At 39.4% G+C, this 23,219-nt stretch overlaps 1 pseudogene; it reads right to left on the reverse strand.

Moving 5' to 3' along the window:
* Positions 1-17,260: 17,260 nt before the first annotated feature.
* The window catches only part of LOC102830214, a 55,504-nt pseudogene continuing 49,545 nt past the window's right edge, over positions 17,261-23,219 (reverse strand).

Below are 23,219 nucleotides of genomic sequence, written 5' to 3' on the forward strand. Positions count from 1 at the left end.
GCTGACGATGGGGCGGGGGAGGTGGGCAGGCTTGCAGGGTATACCCTTTGGTTGGTTGATGATGCATGGAGGGGATTGTAACCATGGCAATGAAACAATATACGATAGGATAAAAGTAAAGCTAATGTTCTGCCATGTAAACTATCACATAATTCACAATAAAACATTAAAACAAATTTTTTTTAAAAAGTCATCTGGGTCAAGACTAGTTTTTGTTGGGAGTTTTAAAATAGCTTGATCAGTTTTGTCTTTTGTTATGTTGTTGTGAAGTGCCATCAAGTCGGTTCCGACCCATAGCAACCCTGCATAGGGTTTCCAAGGAGTGACTGGTGAGCTTGAACCACCGAGCTTGTAGTTCAAACGATTTTGCAGTGTGGCGCAGGACTCCTCTTTTGTTATAGATCTGTTCAAATTTTCTAGTTCGGTCTGTGTTAGTTTAGATAGGTTGTGTGTGTCTAAAAATTTGTCCATTTTTTCTAGATTTTCAAATTTGTTGAAGTACAATTCTTCATAGTATTGTGTTCTTATGTTGTTATTATGCTTTTGGTTTCCGTTGGTTATGTTGTAACATTACCCATATAATTGATTTGTTTTATTTGCATCTTCTCCTTCTCTTCTTTTGTTATTTGCCTATGGTTCATTGATTTTATTAATCCTTTCAAAAAACCAACTTCTTGTTTTGTTGATTCTTTCTATTATTTTGCTGTTTTGTATTTCATATCTTTCTGCTCTGATTCTTATTATTTCATATTCTAGTGGCTGTAGACTTACTTTGCTACTCTTTTTCTAATTGTTGGAGATGTTGCATTAATATGCTGATTTCGGTTCTTTCTCCTTTTTGGATGTGTGTATAGATTACTATCAATTGCCCTCTGAGCACTACATTTTCTGTGTCCCAAAGGTTTTGGTATGTTGTGTTTTCATTCTTGTTTTATATTCAAGGAATATATTTATTTATTTCATTTCATTTCTTCTATTACCTAGTAGCTTTTAAACAGAGTGTTATTCAATTTCCATGTATTTGGTATTTTTTCCTTAATATTCCTATTGTTGATTTCTAACTTTATAGTGTTGTGGTCTGAGAAGATGCTTTTATGTATTTTAATGTTTTAGAATTTATTGAGGTTTGCATTGTGGCATAACGTAAGGCCTACTGTGGAGAATGTTCCATGTGCACTGGAAAAGATATATTTTGTGCTGTTGTTGGGTTGAGTGCTCTGACTATGTCTATGAGGTCGAATTGGTTGATTGCATGGCTTCTTTCTAGTTGCTCTGTCCTTCATTGAAAATGGTGTGTTAAGATCTCTTTGTATAATTGTATTTTTCTTTATTCTATTCTATTAGAGTTTCATGTATGTATTTTGAGGCTTTTTCACTGGGAGCATAGATATTTATTATATCTTGTTGGTTAATTAACCCTTTGTTACCAGGAGTGCTAATCACGCCTCCACCCTACAAGAGTGGGTTCTTACCTTCTACTAATTAAGAATAGTCAGGAGAGGTGGAGTTTCCATATGAGCAAATATTTATGTAGGAAAGAGGTTTGCAGGCAGATAGGAAAGAGGTTTGCAGGAAAATATGGGGGGAGATTAAAGCAATGCTTAACCCTGAACAAATGTTTCCTGGAGTTCAGTTTTGGGTGGGGAAAAGCTTCATGTTTATTTATAGGAATAGGCAGGAATTTCCAGGAAGTGGCCCATTTAGGAGGAACCATACTAATTGGAGGTATACATTGCTTTTCTTCAAGATGAATTTTACCACAAAGGTCTCTGGTAGAGGCAGACAAAACTTATTATAGGATGTCAGGATTCTTTCTTGGTCTCTGATTAGGGAGAGTTTGATTATAATATATCTTGGTGACTTTCTTTTGGGGTCTATCCTGTTTGGGGTTCACTCAACATATTGAATGCTCATCTTATTGTCTTTCATGATGTTAGGCAAGTTTTCTTTCAACAAGTCTTTGACTATTTTTTCTGTGCTTTTCTTTGTCTTCCTGTTTTGGCATTCCAGCCACCCATAAATTATTCCTCTTCCTGGTGTCCCACATGAATCTTAGGCATTCTTTGAATTTTTTCTTTCTTTTTTTCCTGATTATTCTTCTAGCTTAATAGTATTGAAAAATTTATCTTCAAGATAACAAATTCAGCCTTCCATTGATTTGAGTCTACTCCTTTGCCCTTTCAATGTATTGTCCATTTCTGAAATCTTAGTATTAATCTTCTGGATTTCTTTTTGCAGGTTTTGTGTTATTTCAAAATGTGTATTTCTTTTGTCTGTTTTTGCATAGTTTTCTGATTTATTCTAAAGTTTTTTCTATGTTCTCCTTGCTTTCCTCAATCTTTCTGTCAATACTCTTCTAAATTCTTTCTCAGGTAGTTCCACTACCTTACTTCCTCAGAAACATTTTCTAGCTTTGCATCTTGGACATCTTTTTGAGCTACTGGCTCTTGTTTCTTCATGTTAACTGAAGTTGTTGTCTCCAAGACATTGTGGAGTCATTGTGTTTATATTTAATTGATGATTGTATGTTGGTGTGTTCTTTGGCTTTCACCAACTGCCGCCTGCTTGGTGAGAGTAGAGGATGGAAGTGTGTGCATAGTTCTCCATTCGCTGTTTGTGCAGTGAAGTTTAGGGTGGGTTTGGTTGGTGTTGGTTGCTGTCTATCGTTGATCACTTGATATAGGAGTTGGTCTTGGCCCTTGCCCAGGGGTGGAGCTGCAGAGGGTGTGGTTGTGTGTGGGCTGTGTGTGCACAGTTTCTGTCTCCTTCCATCCGAAGATTAGGGTTCCAGGATAATCTGTGTGTGTTTTTTTTGGCCTCCCTTATCTTTGCTGTAGAGGATCTGCGTGTGGCATACCTGCCTCGCTGCCATCGTGCTAGAACCCTCATAAGGTTTTCTAAACTGTAATCTTTATGGAAGCAGATCATGAGGCTTTTCTCCCACAATGCCTCTGGATGGGTGCAATCGGCCAACCTTTCAGTTAGCAGCCAATTGCTTAACCATTGCATTACTGTTGTTGTTGTTGTTATGTGCCGTGGAGTCGGTTCCGACTCATAGTGACACTGCACAGGGTTTCCAAGATTGTAAATCTTTATGGGAGCAGAATGCCTCATCTTTCTCCCACAGAACTGATGGTAGTTTTGAACTGCTGACCTTGAGGTTGGCAGCCCGACTCATAACCACTAGGCTAGGGCTCCTTTAAATATGAATTGTTGTTGTTTGTTGCTGAGTCAGTCCCAACTCATGGCGATCCTGCATAGGGTTTCCAAGAGTAGTGGTTAGTTTGAACTGCTGACCTTGTGGTTACCAGTGTTCATCCTAGAGCACCACACCAGGACTCTTAAATATGAGCTGTTGTTGTTAAGAGCCATCAAGTTGCTTCTGTCTCATAGCTCCTCTGTATAAGCATTTCTGAACTGCCATCCTGTGGTTCACCGTCCAGGACTGGTCCTACAGCACCATACCAGCTCTAAATGTGAGTTGTTGATGTTAGTAAGTGCCATCAAGTCGGTTCCAACTCAGAGACCCTGCATAGGGTTTCCATGGAGAGGCTGGTGAGTTTGAACCACTAACCGTGTGGTTCAAAACAACCTTGCAGTCAGTCCAGTGTTTTATTCCACAACATCATACAAGGACACCAAAAATGAATTGTTATTGTTGTTAAGTATCGTTGAGTCGATTCCAACTTAAAAAAAAAGGGTGCTACTTTTTTTTTTAATTTAAACTAAAACTTTAAAATCGTTAATCAACTTCTTAATTTCCTATATTAGCCTCTGAATTTGATTGCTTGGTTGGTTCTGAGTTAGTTTTGAAAACTGAACGGATTTTTCTCTCTCTCTCTTTTTTTTTTAACCTATTCAGTTGGCAATGTTGTGACTTGGACTCTTAATCCTCTATGGAGTCTGTGGCCCTGCATTTATTAGGTTGTTTGTTAAAAACTAATCACAGTCATCTTAGGTAAACCAAGGAAAACATAAATTGTCACATTCACAAGTATGAAAGAGAAACTCTGATTTGCATGAGTGTCTTTTATATCTTCCTCTTTACATTTCAAGGAACACTGGCTGTGCTGTGGGTTACATATTGGGTGACTTACTAACTGCAAAGGTGGCAGTTCCAATTCACCAGCTGCTCTCAGGAAAAAGATGAGACCATCTGCTTCTGTAAAGATCTGTAGTCTCAAATACCCTAGAAAGGGTTGCTATGAGTCAGAATCGACTCCTTTACATTGTGGTAAATTTTTGTTATGAAAAGAAGACTGTCCTCTGGACCAACATTATACCCACTCTCTTGGTGTTTCTCCTCCCTCAAAAGTTACTCCTGTTTGGTCTCCAGTGCAGGTCCCTCTGTTTTGTCTGACCTCTTATCCCCAGAGTGCCCCAGGGCTTCTTCCTTAGTGGTCCTGGTTCTTATATGCATTCATTCCCTGTGTTATCTCCTTCAGTCTTGTGACTTCATATTCCACCCAGGCCTGAAGCAGCCAGGAGTGGAGTAACAGGATGTCTAACCTAACCTTTCAAATGGTTAGGCTAACTAAACACAGAAACTACAAATAAATAGAGAAATAGAGTGCAGGCATGGCAAAATGTTAACAACTGTTGAACTGAAATGTAAAGTATATATATTGAGTATGCAGACATTTCTATAGGGTTGAAAATATTCATGTTACAATAATAGGAATAAGAAAATAAATGCCATATTATATACTGACAACTCCCAAATTATTTTTTCTACCCAGACCTCTTTCTTGACCTTCAGACTCTCATATTCAACTGTTTACTGACAACCTCATTTGGATGTCAAAGTTAATATATCCAAAACTGAATCCCTGATCTATCCGCTAAAACCTGCTTCATCAGCAATTTCCCTGCCATTAGTTGATGGCAACTCCACTTTTTGCAATGGTTCAAGTCAAAAGCTTTGGGATTATTTGTATTCCAGCCCACATTCAATATTTCAGGATATCCTGTTGATTCTAGTGTGTTGAGAGTATGATCATTTTTCATTGTTACTGTTCCACATCCTGGTCTGAGTCACCACCTGCCCTTGCGTGGGTAGTTGCAGTAGTCTCCAAACTGGTCTCTCTTGTCCCCTTCAGCCTAGTCTCAACAGAGAAGGCAGAGAGAATCTTTCCAAATGTAAATTAGATCATGTTCCTTCTCTGCTCAAAAGCAGCATCTCCCTCAGAGTCAACAGGGACCGAATGGAATCCCTTGTCCTTCCACAGTCCCTGGCCCTACTGCAGCTCCTGCCACTTTGCCATTTCCCCACTGTGCTCTAGCCACTTTGGCTTCCTTGCTACTTCTTGAATAAGTCTGGATACTTCTGCTTTCCTGGAATTCTGTACTGTACTCTTCTTGGAAAGTTCTTCCTCCAAACATTTGAAATTTTTTCAAGTCTTTGCTTCAAAATACCCTCGAGGAAACCCTGGTGGCTAATTATTTGGCTACTAAGTGAAAGATCAGCTGTCTTAACCCACCAGTCATTCTGCAGGAGAATGCTGAGGCAGTCTGCTTCCTTATAGATTTACAGTTTCAGAAACCCTATGGGGCAGTTCTACTCTATCGTGACAGGTCCCTGTGAGTTGAAATTCACTTGACAACAAGAGATTACCTCTCAACAAAGGCAGCCCTTAAAATTGCAACCTACTTTTACACATAGCCACTTGCTCAACCCATTAACCTTTGCTCTTATTGTATAACCAGCAGAGGGTAGGTTTCTGATCACCAAACACACTACATAATTTGCATGTGTACTGTGTTTATTGCCTACCTCTCACACTAAAATCTCAGCTCCATGCGAGTAGAGATTCTTGCATTTTTCTGTCACAAACCATGTGCCTAGAACAGTTCCTGGTCCATAGTAAGTATGCAATACATATTTGTGGAATTAATTAATTGAAGGAGTAGTCACACTTTGGTTGTATTGCTTGGGCAGAGAACCTATACCGTGAACTTTTGTTGTTGCTGTTGTTATGTGCCAATTTACAGTTCCAACTCATAATGACCCTGTATAGGGTTTCCAAGGAGTGGCTGATGAATTTGAACCGCCAACCTTGTAACAATGTGAACTTTAATTGACCATAAATTAAACATAAACTTGTTTAAATCAGAATCCTGAGATACACTTTTCTTTCACTCCAGTTTGTTCTTTCACTTACTATAGTAATACTGTCTGTGAAGGACATCTTTCATGAATGATTTCATTGTTCTTTTTATTCTGAATGTTACAATTCTTGGAACTCATATCAGCTCAGCTGTTTCATTGATTTCACTTAGCACTTCCTTAACATGAAGTGACATTACTCAATATTTGAAAATCAGTGTGGGCTAGAGTCAAAATAAGATTTATAAGAATAATCTTCTTTTGAACTGGAGGAATTTGAACAAATGTCTCATGGGATATAAACTTATAGTTTTGATATTTGTTTTCTTGAAAATTCACCTCCCACATCCTTTACATTCAGTGGCAAGTCAGGCTCTTCTTAAATGTAATTAGTTCCTTGGATCAGTTAAAAAAAAAAAATTATTTTGTTAGTATAATAGACTTCTTCCAACCTTTCTTGGCTGATTCCTTTATCATTATGCTCCCAGAAAGAACTATTTATATAGTAATGCAACAACATTCTTATCTATGGTAATTCTGCCCCTAAAAATAGTCTATTTTAGAAGGTGGATCTTTTTTGTTTCTAGCTTCACCAAATTCCTGCGTGTGTTAAATGCTGTTTTTGGCTTCTCAAAATAAATCGCATAGCTTTAAATGGATAAAAATCCAGTGGTTGGTCATTGTCCTTTCTATTACATTTGCTCCTGTCCTGCTATATAGACAGTCCCCAGATTATGCATGAGTTTCATATCTGTCTTTAAATTGAATTTATATGTAAGTCAGAACAGTGATGTACTGTCTATATCTAACATCAGTTAGTCAAATGCTTAGTATATAGAGTATAGTGCGCCTTTCTATGCATAGAAACCCTAAAGAAACACTTGGATGTACTTCCTATGCTGGTCTCTACATGTTGTTGCTCAGTACTGTCATGTAGGTTCCTACTCCTAGTGACCCTGGATAGGGTTTCTGAGGAGCAGCTGGTGACTTTGAACTGCCGATCTTGTGGTTTGCAGACCAGTGGTGATCCTACAGTGCCACCCCAACGGTACACATATGCTGTTTACAAGAAACTCACTAAATTCTAACCATAAAAAAGCAAATCCCCTCCATTGACTCAGCTCTGACTCACAGCAACACTGTATAGGGTTTCCGGGGCTGTAAATCTTTACGGGAACAGATAGTCTTCTCTTTTTCTTCTGAGGAGCAGCTGGTGGATTTGAACTGGAAACCTAGCAGTTAGCTGTCCAGTCCACTGCTGTCAAGCTCATTCTGACTTATAGTGACCGTAAGGGACAGAGTAGAACTGTCACATATGGTTTTCAAGGCTGTAAATCTTTACAGAAGTAGACTGCCACATCTTTCTTCTGCGGTTCAGCACGTGGACTCACCAACTTTTTGGTTAGCATTCAAGCGAGTGCTCTAACCACTTTGCAACTAGGGCTCTCCCCTGTTACTGATATGTGAGTATCGGTTGGTTAAAATGTGCTTTTTCCAATTGAGAAAGGCAGAGCTCAGTCTGAGAAATGTTAGACATACCATGGCACAGTGTTCGATTCCTCTCTTGGAGAATCTGGTGAGGGAGGGGAGGGGGTGGGGATGCTGCTTTGGTGGCTTAAGGAACAGGCCACTGCCTTAGAACTGGACTGCAATCCCACGGTGGTTTATGACTTCTCTTAAGCCCTTCCTAGTAACTGGCTGCCTAGAGCAGGTGGGAGGAGGGCCCTCAAGGCCTCGGGGCTGAGTCCAGGCTTACAGGACTCTCCAGAAGGGCAACAAAGCCTCCAGGTGTAGGAAATAGCAAGGAAGGGACCCATTCACCTCTCCTGCAGGCCCCAATCCTGGAAGGTGAGAGAAACTACCTGAAGCTGGAAGCCACAGTGAAGGGAAGGGCAAGGAGGAACCATGAGAAGCTCTCAGCAATCCTTCCCACTTTGGTGCAGGGAGATATGAGGAGGTTCAAAAGGTTCATGGAAAAATTCCATCATCTTTTCATTTCATTTTTCTATGAGTGTCTTAAAGCCCTCTTATATAGCTCCAGGTCAAGTTCTAAGTTTTGATTACTACAGGAGACTAGAAATTCTGATTTCTAAATTGAGACTGGATTTGCTAATACAACTGACTGTCAGAAAGGTGAGCACAAGACTATTACTTAAGAGTGAGCAAAGGCTTCATGGTCCGAGTGAAATTATTGACTAGTGTCAGGAGAGAGAAATTCCAGTGTATAGAAATGACAGCTAGAGACTGGATGTTTGGTAATATTAAGTAATTACGTGTAATTTTTTAAAAGAGTGACAATGGAATTGTGGGGATTTTGCTGTTGCTTTTAACTTTTTATTGTGAATTGAGTGAAGGTTTACAGAGCAGATCATCAGCTTTACATTCAACAAATCATAGACTTTGCCTCATTACAATGATTGTAATCCCCTCCGTGTACCAACTGTTAGCAGTAGTTACCTCTGTTCATTCTAACTCTTGAAATTTTCCTCGATACCTTCATCTTTCTTCTGACAGCCTCCTTCTTGTGTATTGTGGTTATGTTTTTATAATGAGTTCTTATCTTTTAGAGATACATCCTGAAGTATTTATAAATTAAATGATAGAACCTCTTACATTTGCTTCTGAATGACACTGTTGTGGTGAAAGAGAGAGGTGAAGGTATAGATGAACAATTTTGGCCCTGAGTTGATTGATGGTTGTTGAAGTCGAGCAATAGGAACATAGAAGTTCTCTCAACTCTCACGTGTGTTAAAATATTTGTTTTATAAAATGAAATAAAAAGGATGTGAAGGGAGAAAGAAATAAAGTTGGATTTTGGTGACAATCATGCATGATGCTTTCTCATCCTATCAATTACACAGGTAAAGTAGAACAAGTGATGCTAAGGGCTATACCTAAGATAAGAACAAAAGACAACATGGGTCCAAAGCGAGAACACCACCTAGTACAGGAGACTACAAGAGTGCTTTACACAGGGGGACTATTTGTTTTGGGTCTAGAAACTTAATCCGGAGCTGCTAGACCAAAAATAAGGAGCTCTGTTGGCATAATAGTTACACAATTGACTGTTAATCCAAAAGTTGATGATTTGAATCCACCAGACTAAAAGTAGGGGGATGGCATTGTGGTGGAGGGAATGAGTATGTTATAAAACACACAGGATTGTGAAAGGCCCTGGTGTGGCCAGAGGCTAGTGTGGCTGCAGTGACGGGTGTGTGGGGTCAGTGTGATCAGCATAGTGGTGACTTTGAAAGCCTTGTGCATTATGCGGGGGAGCTTGAATTGTATCCTTCAGCAGATAGACTAGACAACCTCCCGAGACTTTCAAACAGAAGAATCCCATGATTCAATTAGGCGATATTTTAGAAATCGAGTCCTAGTGATAGAGATCATGGACAATGTCCCACCGGGCTGCAGTCAGGAGATTGGGAGATCAATCTGTTAGTTACTGCCGCAGCACAATGCCCACCAGGAAGAGGGCAATGGAGACAAACTGAGTTTTAGCAGAACTCTTGGTGTTCTTTTGTCTTGACTTCTGAATAACCACCCTTCCTCCCTGACTCTCACAAACACCAGACTAAACCAATCCCACCTCACTAGAAATTAAATTCATTAGAAACCCCACCTAAACTCTCAAACCACTTAACAAGCACAAAGACAGAACAGGAAGTTCAGGTGTTTAAAGGAGAACTGTGCTTGGCATCCTCTCCTTTTCTGCCTGGACACTTGCTGAAGTACTAGTAGGGGTAGGTGCACAGCAGATAAGTTAATAACTACTCCTTTGAATAGCCAGATAGTGTTGTCTTCTGATGTAATGTAAAAAACAAAACCCAAACCAAACCCACTGCTGTCAAGTTGGTTCTAACTCATAGGAACCCTATAAGAGAGAGTAGAATTGCCCTCAGAGGATTTACAGGCGCTGTAGGATAAAGCGCTGGACCACAAGGTGGGTTTCAACTGCAAGGTCGGGCGGTTCAAACTTACCAGCTGCTCCTCGGAAACGCTGTACAGGGTCACTATGAGTCATAACCAACTCAACGGCACTTAACAACAACAACAATCTTTATGGAAGGAGACTGCCATCTCTTTCTCCTAATGGAACAGCTGGTGTAGTCAATCCAGTCACTGTTCTGTTAGCAGCCAAGCGCATTACCACTGTGCCACCAGGGATACTTGGTGTAATGCCAGGAAGTACCAATATCATCTGTGATGTATTCGAGCCAAAAGTGTCTTAACTGGAATCCATGTGGCTTAGTAGGATAAACACAGGACAGCTAAGCAAAGTCAGTGATTCAAACTCACCAGCCATTCCTAGGAAACACTATACAGGTTCATTAGGAATCGGAATAGTGATAATTACAACAAACTCTTGGAGAAGGAACCCTGGTGGCTCAGTGGTTAAGCACTTGACAACTAACTGAAAGGTCAGCGGTCTAACCAGGTATTATGAACCAGTTCATTCTGGTTGTTGTGATGTGCCATGGAGTCGGTTCCGACTCACAGCGACCCTGTACAGGGCTTCCGAGGCTGTAAATCTTTACAGGAGCAGAAAGCCTCATCTTTCTCTTTGGAATGGCTGGTAATTTCTAACTGCCGACCTTGAGGTTAGCAGCCTGATTCGTAACCACTGTGCTACCAGAGCTCCTTAGCTCCTTAGGTAGGACCCCTATATCTGGGGTGGAAATTTGCATTTAATCAGAAATTTGTATTTTTCAGAATCTACAGTTTAACCAAGTCCCCGGATGATTTTAATGTATACAGAAGAATCACTTAGGGATCTTGCTAAAATATAGATTCTTTATCTGAGATGGAAATGCAAATTCTCTGCAGGGTGATCAAACTGGAATGAATCAGTTCTTTACCCTGGTTCTAACCTACCAGCTACTGTGTGGAAGAAGAATGATTTTGCAATCTGCTTCTGCCAAGATTTAAACAAACAAACAAACAAACCCCACTGTGAGCTAGTCCATTCTGAATCATAGCGACTCTGTGATAAAGTAGAAGCACTCCATGAAGTTCCCAAGACTGTCTGTATTCTTACAGGAGCAGACAGCCTCATCGTTCTCCCTCAAGGTCTCTTGTTGTTTTGAACTGCCAGCCTTATAGATAGCAGTCCAGTGCTTACCTGACAACACCACCAGCATAGATGATAGCCTTGAAGACTCTATGGGACAGTTCTACATTGCCCTGTAGGGCCACTCTGAGTTGAAATTTGAAAGATTTTTTTCAACCTTTGGAGCTAATTTACGGTTTATAGGAAACACAGAGGATATTGTAATATACACAACAAGCAAGCAAGCAGACAAAACCAGAAGTTGGTATTTCTGACCTACTGTCTTCAGTGTTATGCAGTAGTAGATTGGGCTAGATTAAAAGACACTTAAGGGACAGAATAAACCAGCTCTAATGGAAATCCTAGACTGAAAACTCTCAAACAAACCAAATAAGGAATTGGGATAAATTTTACTAAGATGAAAAGGCGAAGAGAACTGACTGAAAAAAAAAAAAAAAAAGAGGTAGATGTTACAAATTGTACATACAATATAACCATTATTTGGCCTAAAATTGCAAAGTTCAAGATCCAGAAGGATATGCTCCAACATATGGAGTGGGAATATGGTAAAAAATGTTTTGCTTATCTGAATTTAAAACTTGTGTTTTATTTTTGCTTCTTTGTATTTCCATTTTTTCACTATAATACACAAACACATACATGCATACATTTTCGTTGTTAGGTGCCATGGAGTGAGTTCCAATTCATAGCAACTCTCTGCACGCCTGAATGAAACACTGTCCCGTACCATCCTCACTATCAGTGGCATGCTTGAACTTGAATCCACTGGTGCAGTTACTGTGTCAGCCCATCTCGTTGGGGGCCTTCCTCTTTTTACACTGACCCTCTACTTTGCCAAGCATGATGACCTTTTCCAGGGGCTGGTCCCTCTAATAACATGTCCAAAGTATGTGAGATGAAGTCTTGCCATCCTCGCTTCCAATGAGCATTCTGATAGCACTTCTTCCAAGACAGATTTGTTTTTCACAATGTTTGTACAAAACTTTCACTATCATTTCATTCCATTTTCCCATGAACTTTTTGAAGCTTCTTCTTATATATGCAGAAGCCCTGGTGTGGCACGGTTGGATAAATTACAAGCCACAAGTTCAGCTGTTCAAATCCACCAGTTGCTCAGAAACCCTCTACAGGGTTGCTATGAGTTGGAACGGATTCAACAGCACACAACAACAACTAGTGGCATAGGGGGTTAAGCTTTGGGCTGCTGACTGAAAGTCGGCAGTTGGAACCCACCACTGCTCCTTGGGAGAGAGATGAGGCTTCCATACAGATGTATAGCTTCAGAAGCCCTAGGGAACAGTTCCCCTTTGTCCAACAGGATCGGTACAAGTCAGAATCAATACAATGGCAGTAGGTGGCTTTTAGATCTTATACATGTAATGTATATATGTTGCACCCATTTTAAAAAGAGGTTATTTAAAACATGTTAAAAATTACTTTTTAATTTAATAGGCTTGGCACAGCTTCATTTGGATTTCATCCAAACCCTATTTTTTTTGCAGTTTATTCAATGTAATAAATGGCATGGCCACACACACACACACACAAAACAACAAACATGTTTAATTGTGAGAATTCACGTTCATATTTACCATTCCTAGGTTATTCATTAAGATTAATGCTACACTGAATGATGTTTGACAGTGTACAGTCATCTTATATGCAGCAGCTCTGTTTATTTGTCACTCAACATTCTAGCTGCTTTATTTGCTGTTGTGACTTTTATAGCTTTTTAGCAAATGCTTGTTCATTATCATGTATAGGAAAAGTCAAGTTTGAAGATTTCATCTTTATTTTCCATCAGCAATAAGTTTGAGGTAAAGTCATGTGTTTCTGTCTTGGCTTTCATTTTATTCTGTGGTTAAAGCAGATGACCCAGTTACTGTTTACTGATGCTAAAGTGATCACCTGTGAGCATTGGTGCTGTTACTTTTTCTACTTCTAATAATCCATGGAGTGAGTATGATATAAAGGGGAACTTCGAGATAGCATACTTGACTTTCAGTCCCAGTTCAGCCACTAACTAGAATAGGTTTTCATATATTTAAGATGAAAAAGCAAGACTAGATGGCATCTAGGGTTCCTCTCAGCTCCAAAATTCCAGTAATTCAAAGACATTCTTTTTTTTTTCTCCTATCCAGAATGAGATTCATCAACACAAAACAAGCAAACAATAACCAAACAACAAAGCCACATGAATGTGTGATTTTATCCAGTAACAATTTGTAGGAATGACATCCATAATTAGCATCAAAGACTATAAAATGGCAAGATGGAAACCAGAAATCATTGTGACTATCCATCTAATCTAGGACAGTATCTATGTAATTTCCAGTAAACCCTCGATTTATCAGTTTTTAAATTGTTGTTGTTAAGTGCCCTCAAGTCAGTTACAACCCGTAGCGATCCTGAATAGGGTTTCCGAGGAGTAGCTGGTGAGTTTGAACCGCCGACCTTGCATTGTTATTGTTAAGTGCCCTAAAGTTGACTCTGACCCATAGTAACCCTGTATAGGGTTTTTGAGGAGCAGCTGGAGAGCTTGAACCACCGACCTTGCAGTTCAAACGGCTTTGCAGTCTAGCACATGAACCCACAGCACCACCCCAGGGGGGTAGAATAAATTGTTGAATCAAAGAAATGAAAATGATGGTCAACTGAGAAAAGCAGGGACATTTCAGAATGAGGCACAATTAGAAATTAGAAAATCAATCAAGTGTAGGTGTGGCACCTTTGCAAAGAATTATATTTAAACTTGTTACCAACCACGCACTTCACAGCACTGGCCAGTTAGAACAGAAGCCTTCAACTAATAAATATCCATCAGAAAGTAGCAGTATTCCTTAAATATCAGCCCTGCCTTTATATCTCTTAGATGAAAAGTCAGTACAGTAATTTGTATAATAAAAGTCAATCGATTTAATATGAATTCATTTTTAATTCCAGGTCACTGAGCAAGAATTTCGGAAAGGTTTTTAATCTATTTTTGAGATAGCACCTAACAACAACAAACAGCCATTTTTACAGCTATGCTACTGGCCATGAAAAATGCAAATTAATATTTCTTACCCTACTGAAACATAAATAAAGCTGTTGAGGCTTTAGTTAAAATTCTTGTTCTAAATAAATTTCTACATGTTCATCTCCAAACATTTACAGTTTCTTCATTCTTCGGTTTTTTTTTGTTTTTTTTTTTTGCTCATGTAATTTCCTAGTGAAAATTGTATTTGTTTGAAACAATAAATGTTTATTGGCTATTCCTGGTGTGGCGCTGTGGGCTAATGTGTCAGACTGCAACGTCGTTTGAACTTCAAGGTCGGTGGTTCAAGTTCACCAGCTGCTCCTTGGAAACCCAATACAGGGTTGCTATGGGTCGGAATTGACTCGACGGCTCTTAACAACAACAACAACAACAATGTAAGCAAGGAGTCCTGGTGTGGCGCTGTGTGTGGGTTATTGCGCTGGATTGCAAGGTTAGTTTGAACCACAAGATTGGCGATTTAAACCCATCAGCTGCTCCTTAGAAATCTTATAGGGTTGCTATGAGTGGAAACCGACTCCATAACTTTAACAACAACAGTGTAAGCAAGGATTCCTTGTGTGGCTCTGTAGACTAAGCACTGGACCACAAGGTTGGTTTGAACAGCAAGGTCAGTAGTTCAAACTCACCAGCCACTAACCCTAAACAGAATTGCTATAAGTTGGAACTGACTTAACGGTACTCAACAATAATAATGTAACCAAGGAGTCCAGGCGTTGCCCTGTAGGATAAGCAGTGGACTGCTAACCGAAGGTTGGGGATTAAAACCCATCAGCCTCTCCTTGGAAGTCCTATGTAACAGGGTCGTTATGAGTCAGAACCGACTCAACAGCACTTAATAATAACAAAGTAAAGTATTATGAATTTATTGTTGTTGTTGTTAAGTGTGATCAAGTCAGTTCTAACCCATAGTGACCCTGTATAGAGTTTCCGAGGAGTGGCTGGTGAGTTTGAACAGCCAACCTTGGAGCGCTTATTTGTATTTACATTTAGCTTTTACTTTTATCAGAGATGTGTTGTTGGTTGATAAGTACCTTCCAGTCTCTTCTGACTCATAGCAACCCTATATTGGGTTTCCTGGAAGAGGAGCAGCTGGTGGGTTTGAACTGCTGACCTTGTTGTTCAAAGTCCAGCGCTGATCCTACAGCACCACACCAATAGTAGTGTACATAAAGGTCAACAATATTTGAGAATCAGAGATTGCCCCATTTATTTTCTATTACTTTCACCTTCCTGTATGATACTGTAAGATCACTGTTGGACTACTAATCTCAAGGTCAGCAGTTCAAACTCACCAGCTGCTCCTCTGAAACCCTGCACAAGGTCATTATAAGTCAGAACTGACTTGATGGCATTTAACATCAACAGAGACTTAACTTTCATCTTTTTTTAATCTGATTCTTTTGATATTTTCCTTCATGTTTCTAAATAAAATACTTATATGGCTTCTGGTTGGTTTCATTTTTGGCATTAGTTGTTTCCTGGGAAGTAAAGACACTGAAAATAGCATCCTGATCTCTTTCTCTCTTTGTTCTCCCCTACTTTTATCCTTGCATTTGTCCATCATAATTATAATCTTGATCAGAAAAACCATCAGTGAATCAAGTAGTAAACTGTTAAGGACTGGAAGTAGGGTGAGGGGAAAGAGGAGTTAAGGGTGCATGTTTGAAGTAAGTGCTAACTGTCAAGATTGACCTTGTACTTGCCTCCTTAAATCCTAGCTTGCCTTATCCCAGCCCTGGCCCTAAGCATAATTACTTTTCCTTTCTGTTTTGGTTATCTAATATTGTATAACAAGTTACCCCCAAAACCTAACGGCTTAAAAACCTCTCTTTATTTTTTGGGTCAGGAATTTGAGATGGGCTCAGCTGGATGATTTGTCTCTGTTCCACGTGGCATCAGCAGGCAGCTGGCAAGGAGGATCCACTTCCAAGATGGCTGACTGACTCATATGGTGGGTGCCTTGGTGCTCTTTCTCCTGGCTTTCTTTCTACATGGCATTTCTCCCTTCATGCTCTCAGCATGATCATTTCAGGGTACTCACATTTCTGACTTGGCAGCTAAAAGCAGTGTCACTCCTGTTGTATTCAATTAGTCAAAGTTTTCTCAGGTTCATAGAGGTTTAGAAAGATGAAGTCTCAGGTTGAAGGAGTAGCAAGATAGCAATGCAGAAAAGCATGTAGCTTGGGAGATAAGTGTGGATCCCATCTTTGTAAAATACTATTGGCCACCCATTCCTGTGCAACATTTTGGTTTTCCTGTAGCTACTAATTGCCTATAGGGAGCTGTGGTAGTGTAGTGGTTATGAATCAGGCTGCAAACCTCAAGGTCAGCAGTTCGAAACTACAAGCTGTTCCGTGGGAGAAAGATGAGGCTTTCTGCTCCTGTAAAGATTTACAGCCTCGGAAACCCTTTACAGGGTCAGTATGAGTCAGAACCAACTCCACAGCACATAACAACAACAACTAATTGCCTATAATTGTTTGTTTTGGTGTTAATTTTCTATGTACTTTTTACTAACTCAACCCTAAACTGGTCATCAATTGTCTTAATCCCATTGTAAGACATTCCCGTGCACTAGGAATTTTATCAATTTCAGCTTCCTGAAGAGGCTTCTCTCAATTAAGCTCCCATCTATATTTTAATTATATCTGCCTTCCTGGAATCTTCGTTTTTATTATCCTTGGAATTCATGTAACTTCTCTCATTTCACGTATCCCCTATGTATCTTGTATCTTCCTCTTTCTTAGTGTTCCCTTTCAATTTTTTTCATATGTAAAAATTGTTTTTAGTATGTCAAATATTCTTTAATGAGCTAGCAATTATTTATATGAAGAGTTCAGAAAATGGATTTAAGACTATTATTAGTCTTGTCCTTGATTACAGAGATTTAGGAATTACACAGAAAACATTAATCCCTAGAGTAGGTTTACTTAAAGTGTAAGAGTTTGTGAATTTGGAAGAGCACTGCCCTGCCAGTCTGGCTGTTCCCATCAGACCTCCAAGACTTAGGTACAAGGATGAACACATTTTCTTTTTGAATTTAAATCTTTACAGCAGTTCGAATGCTTTTTCCTGCATGCATCAGGTCAAAGCATCATTAATTTGGTTGAGATACGCTGTGAGTATCTTCATCACCTTTTATCTTTTTAGACGTATATTCAGACACAAGCTTTGGGACGCTTTTCTAAACACTTCCATCCTCCAAAGGCCTTTCCATGTGCAGCCTGTTACCAGCTGGAATGGATGAGTAGAGATTTCTTCACCCAAAGCAGCTACTCCAACTACCACACGGACACCCCAGCCTTTGTGGCATGCTTCTGGTGCTGCTCTCATGACTTTCACATGACTTGTGCACTCAGAGGAGTAGTCCACCCCTCTAGCTGTCATCTCAACAAGCACCTCCTCAAGTCCTGTGGGTTAACACAGTCAGAAACTCCAAACTCTTTGGCCTTTGCAAATTTATCCTTATTAATGTTGATACTAATGATCTGGGATGCACCAGCTACCTTACAGACCATGATAGCCGCCAATCCAACTCCTCCTAGACCAAAGATGGCAAAAGTAGAGCCAGGCTCCACCTTGGCAGTATTCATGTCAGCACTATAACTGGTTGAAATGCCACAACCCAGCAGGCACACTTTATCCAGGGGTGCTGAAGGATCTATCTTAGCAACAGAGATATCTGCCACAACTGTACATTCAGAAAAAGTGCTGGTCCCCATGTAATGTAAAATAGTCTTTTCTTTGCAAGTAAATCTGCTGGTACCATCCAGCATTAATCCTTTCCCTTGAGTGACTCTTATCTTCTGGCAAAGATTTGTTTTAGGATTTAGACAAAATTTGCATTGTCCACACTGTGGGATGTAAAATGGAATGACAATATCACCAGCTTTCAGTTTAGTAACTCCTTGACTAACACTCTATAATTCCAACTCCTTCATGACCCAAGATCACTGGAAAACACTCCTATGGGTCAGCCCCGCTCAGAGTGTAGGCATCAGTGTGGCAAACTGCAGTGGCAGTAATCTTAATTTGAACTTCATGAGCCTTTGGGGGTGCCACCTCTACTTCCTCTATGGAGAGTGGCTTTCCAGGTCCCCAGGCTACTGCAGCCTTGTACTTGATAACCTGGTTCTCCGCGTTCACAAGCTACGGTAAAGGCTCTCCCCTTCATTTTAAAGAACACCGTAAGTAGCTTCTGGTAACAAGCAAGTTAAAATTTTTTTGAGCCTTTAACTATTTGAAAGTATCTTTATTTTGCCCAGCACACTTGACTGATCATTTGGCTAGGTATAGAATTCTCAGTTGGAAATAATTTTCCTTCAGAAAGTTGAAGGTATTTTCCCACTGTTTCAACGTGCAGTGCAACAATTGGAAGAGTCTGAATCCATCCTTATCCCTGGTTCTTTTTTGTGTGACTTGTTTCACTACCATCCTTTGAAGTTTTTGGTTCTTCTTTTTTGTGTCCAGTATTCTAATATTTCACATTAATATTCCTTGCTATAGGTCTATTTTCATCTATTATGTTGAGCTCTTGGTAAACCCTTTTTATTTCCTTCAGTTCTAGGAAATTATCTTGAATTATTTCTCCAATGACTTCCTTCCTTTTATTTTCTCCCCATGGAATTCCTGTAAAAATGACCACTAAGTTTCTTTCTGTTCACTCCTATTTTCTGTTTCTGTGTCTTTTTGCCCTACTTTCTGGAAGATTTTTTTCAGCTTCCTTTTCCAAACCTTCTATTCAGTTGTTCAATTTTTCTTTTATAGTTTTAATTTCCCCTGATTTTTTAAAAATAAAACTTGATATTTCCTGAGTTAATTTCCTCTGATTTTTTTTTTTTTTTTTTTTAGTATTCTCTTGTTCTTCTTTCATAATTGGTGATTACTTTCTTCTACACACTATCTGTTTCCTCCAAGTTGCTTTGGATCTTTGACGTTAGAGGCTTCCCTCTGATGTCTGGTAAATCCTCAATGTTTGCTCTTATTTGAGAATAAAGCATGGGAAAGCTCAAAATCTCAATTGGACATTATAGGCTAAGATTAATTCCAGGTGATCTGACTTGACCATTTAGTTAGGGGACCTTCAATCTTATTACCTTTAGACTTTTCCATTCTGTTAAATTCCTTTCTTTTTTCCATCTGCTTTATTCTTACCAAAATTATTTTACTGTTGTATTTAACTCATTCTTTCTGTCCTTTGGTTTATGCCTTAAAAAAAAGAAACTGCTTTATTTTTGTATTGCTTTTGTTTTAGTTGGCAAAAGTAGGTTCCTACGATCAATCTGTCATCTTTCTTAGAATCCCTAGCACTGAAATGAACAGATTTTGTTTCATTTATTGTTTGTCACTCTTGACTAAAGCGTTCAGGCCTGGTTCAGTTCTTTGAGTAAATTACAAGGGGCCTTTCAAAAGTCGTGGAAAATGGAATTTAAAAATCATGGAATTTTCCCACAAACATTTTTGAAATCTTCTCAAATGCTTTTTTCATTTCTCAGTTGACTTCCAGAGTTTGAAATGGCCTTAGCCTTCTCTTTAAACTTGTAGTAACCTAGAGATACCAATATCATGATCTGCTGACCCTCACAGTTGTCATGGTGGCTGTCCCTGAGAAACCCCAGAGTTATTTGGCAGTGCGGAAGAAGTTATTCACCAGCTAATGGAAACCTCCAGCATGGTTTCCATCCTCATCCTCTATGTTTGTGCTCTCCCTTGCTGATGCATACCACAAAATGAATTTGTGTTACAAAACACTGGATGTGAATTGGCCTTGCATCATGTCAAGAAAAAGTCCTTTCAGTAGTCTAGTTTAATGAAGAGAGGTGGTTCCAAAAAACTACTAAATGCCCTTCACTGGAGCAATTTTTAGACACAGTCCTTCTGATGGTACCTGGGTATCATTGGTTTATCTGGTCTTAGATCATGGTCTCTGAACCTTGCCATCCTGAGAGAGTCATCTACGTTTAAAAAAAAAAAAAGGAAAACTAATCCTAGTCCCTTTCAGGTCAATTATTTCAGATTATCTGGAGGTGGAACACAGATGATAATTTTTTAAAAATTATATATTTATGGTGAAAATATATACAATAAAACATATACCCATTCAACTACTTGTACATGCACAGGTTATTGACATTATACATTTCCTATTATAACACCATTCTCACCATCTCTGTCCACATTATTTTACCACCATTAACTTAGATTATCTGCTCCTTGAAGATCTCCTCTGTGCTTTAGAATTACTGTCTTCAGTTTGATTGCATATACATAAGTCTTTGAAAGAGCACAATGCTCAAGGAAAACGTTGTGAATTGAGCTAAATTGTTGTTTGTTTACAGATGAGTTTATGGGACAGCTTTGTTTCAAGGCTTAAAGTTGTTTCCAGGCAATAGATTTCAGTGTTACTCCAGTCTCAATGTATCCAGTAAGTTTGGTTTTCATTAGAATCTGAAGTTCCGTTCAATCTTTTAAAAATCTTTTTTATCAAGATCCACATGCTGGATCTTGAACAAAATGTTCAGTATTGATAGCCAGTATTGATAACCATCCATTTCTTCTGGTCTCATGACTAAAGAGGTAGTAGTTCATAGAAGCAATTAGACCCAGTGCTCTTTTTTCTCTGTTGCCACAGGTGAATAGAGACCATTTGTATCTTGGGTAGCTACTGGCAAGTTTCTAAGACCCCAGGCACAATTCAACAGTGGACTTTTTCCTTTTTCTTTCTATTTTTTAGCTCCCTAGGTGATTATAAATGTACCAGGGTTATAACTTCTATCTTAGGGGGAGTACTGAAGGAGAGTGCTTGGCTGAAGTTTTTGGAGTTTCTTTGGCACTTGTTAAAGTAGCTCCTCCTCTGGATGAGGTGAAGGAAGAGGAACCTAGGCCAAAATCTTTCCACATTATTCTTTCAAAGATTGTTTTGATGTATCCACGCTTTTTAAAGGAGTCATTCCTTGAGCGTGGCAAAAAATGCTTATATAGGAATGATAAAGTAATCTTGGCTTCATATTTATAACATTGGGCATGTGGTATTACATTTCTAACCTCAATTTCATCATTTACAAAAAGAAGATAAATATATCATAGTGATAAATAGAGCAAGAAATTTGGAGGACAACTACCTGGCCATTCCAAAGAAAAGTGATCCAACAGAATGTGGAAATTATTACACAGTATCATTAATATGAAGCTCTGATGTGACACTGTAGGATAAGCACTGGTCTGCTAACCACAAGATTAGTGGTTCAAACCCACCAGCCGCTCCTTGGAAACCTATACAGTGTTGCTATGAGTTGGCAATGACTCAATGGTACTTAACAACAACAACAAGAACATCATTAATATAACACACAAATAAAATTTTTGCTAAAGATAATTTTTTAAATGATTGCAGCAGTACATCAACTGGGAACTGCCAAAGGACGGGAACTGTTTTGCTCTTTTATACATAGGGTTGCTATGAGTTGGAACCAACTTGCTGACACCTAAGAATAACAGCCAAAGCCAAAAACCAAACCCACTGGCACTGTGTTGATTCTGACTCACAGTGGCCCTATGCAGGACAAAGTACAACTGCCCCTTAGGGTTTCCAAGACTGTAAAGCTTTATGGCAGCAGACAGCCTTGTCTTTCTCTTGCAAGAATAACAACAGTGCTCCATAAACAGATGCTCTTGGAATTTATAAATAGAAAAAAATGAGAATAGGATACAAGACAAAAGCAAGAACCTAAGTAATGGTCCCCATTAGGTAACAGGTAGTCTGGAAAAGCTGCTCTGCTCAGATGTGTATGGGTAGCACCACGTCTTTGCAAACTCTAATGATCCTACAACGCACCTGAAGCTGGGTTAATGGTACAGATTCTGATTGGGCTGGTCTGGGGAAGGGCTGAAGTAATGCTGACACTGCCGGTACAGAGGCCACACTTTTAAGGAGCAAGGTAGAGAACCTGCCAGCCACAACATCTACCTTACCTGACAGTCCATCTTAGCTGAAATGCACTGCTTTACTCGATTATACTTGGTTTGGGGCTGATGTCAGGGGTGCGGAGGAAAGGATACTGATTGGATACAAGGTGGGCCTCTGACCCCAAGGAAGTGCAGCACGACTGGGCTTCCAACAAGATGGGTAGCACTTAGGGGTCAATGTTCTCTAGTTGGGCCACTCAGACCAGGCATCCCAACCAAGAATCATATACTCAATGAAGCTGTCCCTCAGATATGATGGTGAAATTAGGACATATCCAGATAAACCAAAATTAAAGGCATTCGTAATAACAAAACTAACTTTACAAAAAATACTTAAGGGAGTTCTTTGGACTGAGAAGCAACAACAGCAGACAACAACCTGAGGTTACCACACATGACAACACCTACAACTCCATCCAAATGTGGTGGTGGTGGTGGTTATGTGCCGTGGAGTCGGTTCCGACTCATAGCGACCCTGTACAGGGCTTCTGAGGCTGTAAATCTTTACAGGAGCAGAAAGCCTCATCTTTCTCCCACAGAACAGCTGATAGTTTTGAACTGTTGACCTTGAGGTTCACAGCCCGATTCATAACCATTACACTACCAGATACACTACACTATCCTTCAGTCCAGATATAGAAGTATTTAAAGTAATACAAACCTACAAGACTGAGAATAGGGAACCAAAGATATCATTAAGACAACTACAAAGCAAAAAGAGGGTCTAGTGTAAATACAGAGATTCCAAATGGCCAGGAAGTCAAGTAGATTTCAAAATAAAACATACTATTTGAAATGGGGAAAAATTAAACAAATTGTAGGGTAACCTCAAAACGAATGTACCTGCACATCAAAATAAAAAGAAAAATTCAGAAATATCTGGTAAACATTAACATAACAGAAATGAAAATGAAAAGAAAACCCACAAACAAAATGAACTCAGCATAGAAATGTATGTGCAACAAAGAACCCAGCAGCACCACAAAAAAACACAAAATGACAGCAACCAATTCAGACTTACTGATAATTATACT

The sequence above is a fragment of the Chrysochloris asiatica genome, unplaced genomic scaffold (genome assembly GCF_000296735.1).
Source record: "Chrysochloris asiatica unplaced genomic scaffold, ChrAsi1.0 scaffold00052, whole genome shotgun sequence".
In the NCBI taxonomy this organism is placed as follows: Eukaryota; Metazoa; Chordata; class Mammalia; order Afrosoricida; family Chrysochloridae; genus Chrysochloris; species Chrysochloris asiatica.